Source organism: Rana temporaria, chromosome 12, assembly GCF_905171775.1.
Source record: "Rana temporaria chromosome 12, aRanTem1.1, whole genome shotgun sequence".
Taxonomy (NCBI): Eukaryota; Metazoa; Chordata; class Amphibia; order Anura; family Ranidae; genus Rana; species Rana temporaria.
Window position 1 is genome coordinate 53,835,089 of NC_053500.1, and position 6,000 is coordinate 53,841,088.

Genomic DNA, 6,000 nt, shown 5'->3' on the forward strand with positions numbered 1-6,000 from the left:
CTTGGTACTGAAATACGTGTTTATATGTGTTCAATACTTACAGATTATTAAGTATTTATGTGACCTACTACAAAACGAATATGTTCATTTATTAAAACAAAAAAAAAGCAGAGTCAGCAGAAATATGTATACATCAGAAATGCTCTACTGTTATGTAATTTATAAAACAAGTGCCCACCTGCAATAATTGCTTTGCCCCGCAGCTCTACCAGTCTTCCTAGAGCTCTGTGAGGTCGTATCGTCGGGTTCTTACAAGTTGTCTGAGTCTGCTCCTTCCCTCTGCCCTGTAAGGCAGGTTCTGAGTTTCATTGATTTTTCTCTTGTTTGCTTACTGAATAATCTTCTCATTGCTTTTGTAACTATCCCATTAATTTCCAAGCATGAAAAGAGCCGCTTTGTGTCTATTGCTGACTGTGCCATGTAAGGAATGGTGGCGACCTGCCCTAAGGCTGGAACATAACCACACTAATCAACAGTAACCAGCTAATGAACGCTGATATACACGTGACATGAAATGGTATACAATTATGACACGCTCCAGTATCACCGCTTACAAATTCAGCGTGCCAAAGTTTCATTGATTTTAAAGTGTGCTTATCCACTTGACCTCTGGAAGATTTACCCCCCCCCTTCATGACGAGGCCATTTTTCGCTATACAGCACTGCGTTACTTTAACTAACACGCTGCACATAAATTTAATTTCTATCATTTTTTTCTCACAAATAGAGTTTCCTTTTGGTGGTATTTGATCACCTCTGCGGTTTTTATTTTTTGCGCTATAAACAAAAATAAACTGACAATTTTGAAAAAAAAAAAATGTTTTACTTTCTGTTATTAAATATATCCAATAACAAAAATGTAAAAATCGAATTTCTTCATAAATTTAGGCAACATTGTATATTGCAAAAACCCCAGTTTGCGGAAAAATTATAGCTTCTACAAACTACGGGATATACAGTATCTCACAAAAGTGAGTACACCCCTCACATTTTTTGTAAATATTTTATTCTATCTTTTCATGTGACAACACTGAAGAAATGACACTTTGCTACAATGTAAAGTAGTGAGTGTACAGCTTGTATAACAGTTTAAATTTGCAGTCCCCTCAAAATAACTCAACACACAGCCATTAACCACTTAAGGACCCCTTCACGCCGATATACGTCGGCAGAATGGCACGGCTGGGCACATCCACGTACCTGTACGTGGCCCTTTAAGCCCAGCCGTGGTATCGCACGCCGCCGGAGCGTGCACGCGACCTGGTCCGAAGCTCCGTGACCGTGCCCACGGGACCGGTGTCCCACGATCGGTCCTCCGGAGCTGAAGAACGGGGAGAGCTGTGTGTAAACACACCTTCCCTGTTCTTCGTTGTGGCAGTGTCATTGATCGTGTGTTCCCTGATATAGGGAAACACGATCAATGACATCACACATCCAGCCCCGCCCCCCCTACAGTTAGAAACACATATGAGGTCACACGTAACCCCTTCAGCGCCCCCTAGTGGTTAACTCCCAAACTGCAATTGTAATTTTCACAGTAAACAATGCATTTTTATAGCATTTTTTTGCTGTGAAAATTACAATGGTCCCAAAAATGTGTCAAAATTGTCCGATGTGTCCACCATAATGTCGCGGTCACGAAAAAAAATCGATGATCGCCGCCATTAGTAGTAAAAAAATATATATTAATAAAAAATGCAATAAAACTATCTCCTATTTTGTAAACGCTATACATTTTGCGCAAACCAATCGATAAATGCTTATTGCGATTTTTTTTTTTACCAAAAATAGGTAGAAGAATACGTATCGGCCTAAACTGAGGAAATTTTTTTTTTTTTTTTAATATCTTTTTTGAGGATATTTATTATAGCAAAAAGTAAAAAATATTGTTTTTTTTTCAGAATTGTCGCTCTATTTTTGTTTATAGCGCAAAAAATAAAAACCACAGAGGTGATCAAATACCACCAAAAGAAAGCTCTATTTGTGGGAAAAAAAGGACGCCAATTTTGTTTGGGAGCCACATCGCACGACCACGCAATTGTCAGTTAAAGCGATGCAGTGCCGAATCGCAAAAACTGGCCGGGTCCTTTACCTGCATAAAGGTCCGGGTCTTAAGTGGTTAATGTCTAAACTGCTGGCAATAAAAGTGAGTACATCCCTAAGTGAAAATGTCCAAATTGGGCGCAAAGTGTCAATATTTTGTGCGGCCACCATTATTTTCCAGCACTGCCTTATCCCTCTTGGGCATGGAGTTCATCAGAGCTTCACAGGTTGCCACTGGAGTCCTCTTCCACTCCTCCATGATGACATCTCAGAGCTGGTGATGTTAGAGATCTTGCGCTCCTCCACATTCCATTTGAGGATGTCCCACAGATGCTCAATAGGGTTCAGGTCTGGAGCAGTGGCGGCTGGTGCTCAAAATTTTTGGGGGGGCGCAAACGAAAAAAAACAAAAAAAACAATTGCAGCCTCACTGTACCTATCAATTGTCACCACTGTGCCATGCCATCAAATGCAGTCACTGTGCCATCAAAACGCAACCACTGTGCCATCAAAACGCAGCCACTGTGCCATGCCATCAAAACGCAGCCACTGTGCCATGCCATCAAAACGCAGCCACTGTGCCATGCCATCAAAACGCAACCACTGTGCCATCAAAACGCAGTCACTGTGCCATGCCATCAAAACGCAACAACTGTGCCATCAAAACGCAGCCACTGTGCCATGCCATCAAAATGCAGCCACTGTGCCATGCCATCAAAACGCAGCCACTGTGCCATGCCATCAAAACGCAACCACTGTGCCATGCCATCAAAACGCAGCCACCGTGCCATCAAAACGCAGCCACTGTGCCATGCCATCAAAACGCAGCCACTGTGCCATGCCATCAAAACGCAGCCACCGTGCCATCAAAACGCAGCCACTGTGCCATGCCATCAAAATGCAGCCACTGTGCCATGCCATCAAAACGCAGCCACCGTGCCATCAAAACGCATCCACTGTGCCATGCCATCAAAACGCAGCCACTGTGCCATGCCATCAAACGCAGCTACTGTGCCATCAATTGTCACCATGATGCCATCAAACACAGCCCCCAATTGTTGCCACTGTGCCCCCAATTGTTGCCACTGTGCCCCCAATTGTCACCACTGTGCCCCGAATTGTCGCCACTGTGCCCCCACTTGTAGCCACTGTGCCCAGTACCCCCCCCCGGCACTTACCTTTATGGCTTCTACGTCCCTCGATGTCCCTCGTCCCGCCCTCGATGACGCTTCAGCCAATCAGGTTACCTGATTGGCTGAGACGCCTGTCAGTCTTATCCTCGGACGTACGGCCGGTACGCCCCGAGGATGAGCTTCAGGAAGCCGACTACAGCCTCAGGGCTGTACTCGGACAGCCTATCAGGGCCGCTGGCCGTGATAGGCACTTCCACACAGCCAGTCAGCTGCTGCTATTCAGCTGACCGGCGCTCAACTTCTGTCCAGCCGAATAGTGGACGGCAGTGGCGAAAATATACAGATTCATACAGTGTATGAATCTGTATATTTTACTGGCTGTGAGCGAGCTAGAGGGGGCGGCGCTCCTGCGTCCCTATGGACGCACCGCCACTGGTCTGGAGACATGCTTGGCCAGTCCATCACCTTTACCCTCAGCTTCTTTAGCAAGGCAGTGGTCATCTTGGAGGTGTTTGGGGTCATTATCATGTTGGAATACTGCCCTGCGGCCCAGTCTCCGAAGGGAGGGGATCATGCTCTGCTTCATTATGTCACAGTACGTGTTGGCATACATAGTTCCCTCAATGAACTGTAGCTCCCCAGTGTCGGCAGCACTCATGCAGCCCCAGACCATGACACTCCCACCACCATGCTTGACTGCAGGCAAGACGCACTTGTCTTTATACTTCTCACCGGATTGCCGCGACACACGCTTGTCACCATCTGAACTAAATAAGTTTATCTTGGTCTCATCAGACCACAGGACATGGTTCCAGTAATCCATGTCCTAAGTCTGCTTGTCTTCAGCAAACTGTTTGCAGGCTTTCTTGTGCATCATCTTTAGAAGAGGCTTCCTTCTGGAACGACAGCCATGCAGACCAATTTGATGCAGTGTGTGGTGTATGGTCTGAGCACTGACAGGCTGACCCCCCACCCCTTCAACCTCTGCAGCAATGCTGGCAGCATTCATACGTCTATTTCCCAAAGACAACCTCTGTATATGATGCTGGGCACATGCACTCAACTTATTTGGTGGACCATGGCAAGGCCTGTTTTGAGTGGAACCTGTCCTGTTAAAGCGCTGTATGGTCTTGGCCACCGTGCTGCAGCTCAGTTTCAGGGTCTTGGAAATCTTCTTATAGCCTATGTCATCTTTATGTAGAGCAACAAATATTTTTTTCAGATCCTCAGAGAGTTCTTTGCCATGAGGTGCCATGTTGAACTTCCAGTGACCAGTATGAGAGAGTGAGAGCACTAACACCAAATGTAACACACCTGCTCCCCATTCACACCTGTGACCTTGTAACACTAACGAGTCACATGATATCGGGGAGGGAAAATGGCTAATTGCGCCCAAATTGGATATTTTCACTTAGGGTGTACTTACTTTTGCTGCTAGCAGTTTAGACATTAACTGCTTGCCGACCATCTGCCGCAGTTTTACGGCGGCAGATCGGCTCCGCTGTGCGAAATCACGTAATATTATGTGATTTTGCATTTCAGCCACTAGGGGCACGCATGCCCCCTGCTCGCCCCTGGTGCCACACGCGTGCCCGGCGGGCGCGATTACCGCCGGGCACCCGTGGTGGCTTGTTACAGAGCGAGAACTGGGAGCTGTGTGTGTAAACACACAGCTCCCGGTCCTTTCAGGGGGAGAAATGACTGATCACATGTTCATAAAATGTAGCGATCTGTCGTTTCCCCTAGTCAGTCCCACCCCCTTCAGTTAGAACACACCTAGGGAACATAATTAACCCCTTCCTCGCCCCCTAGTTTTAACCCCTTCCCTGCCAGTGACATTTTTACAGTAATCAATTATAGCACTGATCGCTATAAAAATGGCAATGGTCTCAAAAATGTGTCAAAAGTGTCCGAAGTGTCCGCCATAAGGTTGCAGTACTGATAAATATCGCTGATCGCCGCCATAACTAATGAAAAATAAAAAATAAAAATGCCATAAAACTATCCCCTATTTTGTAGACACTGAGGCCCGGATTCACGTATATCGGTGCATCATTATGCCGGCGTAGCGCATCTCATATGCACTACGCCGACATAACTCAGAGAGGCAAGCACAGTATTCACAAAGCACTTGCTCCCAACGTTGCGCCGGTGTAACGTAAATTAGTCGGCGTAAGTCAGCGTAATTGTAACTGGGTGTGACCTTATGCAAATGATGGTCCGAGCGTGGTGCAATGATTTACGCCCGGCGTATCAGAACTAGGAGGGAGCGGGCCCGTCCTCATCTGCTGGACGACCCACGCCATCCCCAGAGGAGTGTGCCCACACCTCTCCTCTTGAGGAAGTTGAGGAGGAGCAAGTGGACCATCAGGAAGTTGTCTACCTCCAGGAGGATACCACCATCCCTGCACCCTCCCAAACCTCCTCCTCTATCAGGGGAAGCCCCTCATCCTCCTCCTCTATCAGGGAAAGCCCCTCAGGGTCCATCCCCACCAGGGAAAGCCCCTCAGGGTCCATCCCCATCAGGGAAAGCCCCTCAGGGTCCATCCCCATCAGGGAAAGCCCCTCAGGGTCCATCCCCATCAGGGAAAGCCCCTCAAGGGCCACCCCCTACAGTCAGCCCCAAGCCTCTCCTGCCCCCAGGAAGGCTACGAGGAAGTCAAGGGGTGTTCCTGGATCCCTCCTGGAAAATCTGACGCGGAAACAGGGCCTCCAAACCCGCAAATGTGTGCCAAAGCCGGGGAGCTGCGGCGTGTGGCAGACAGCCTGCCCTCCTCGGCCCAGATATGTTTGTTCTTATTGGCGCCGCATTTTTTCTTTATATT

General features: G+C 47.5%; 1 protein-coding gene across 1 annotated transcript in view; it reads right to left on the reverse strand.

Annotated features, from left to right (window-relative positions):
• LOC120919403 (proton channel OTOP3-like) overlaps positions 1-490 on the reverse strand; it is a 95,690-nt gene extending 95,200 nt beyond the window's left edge. Inside the window, exon 1 of the mRNA XM_040331558.1 lies at positions 179-490. The gene's annotated coding sequence lies outside the window, so the exon portion shown is untranslated. The remainder of the gene's footprint in view (positions 1-178) is intronic.
• Positions 491-6,000: the final 5,510 nt, after the last annotated feature.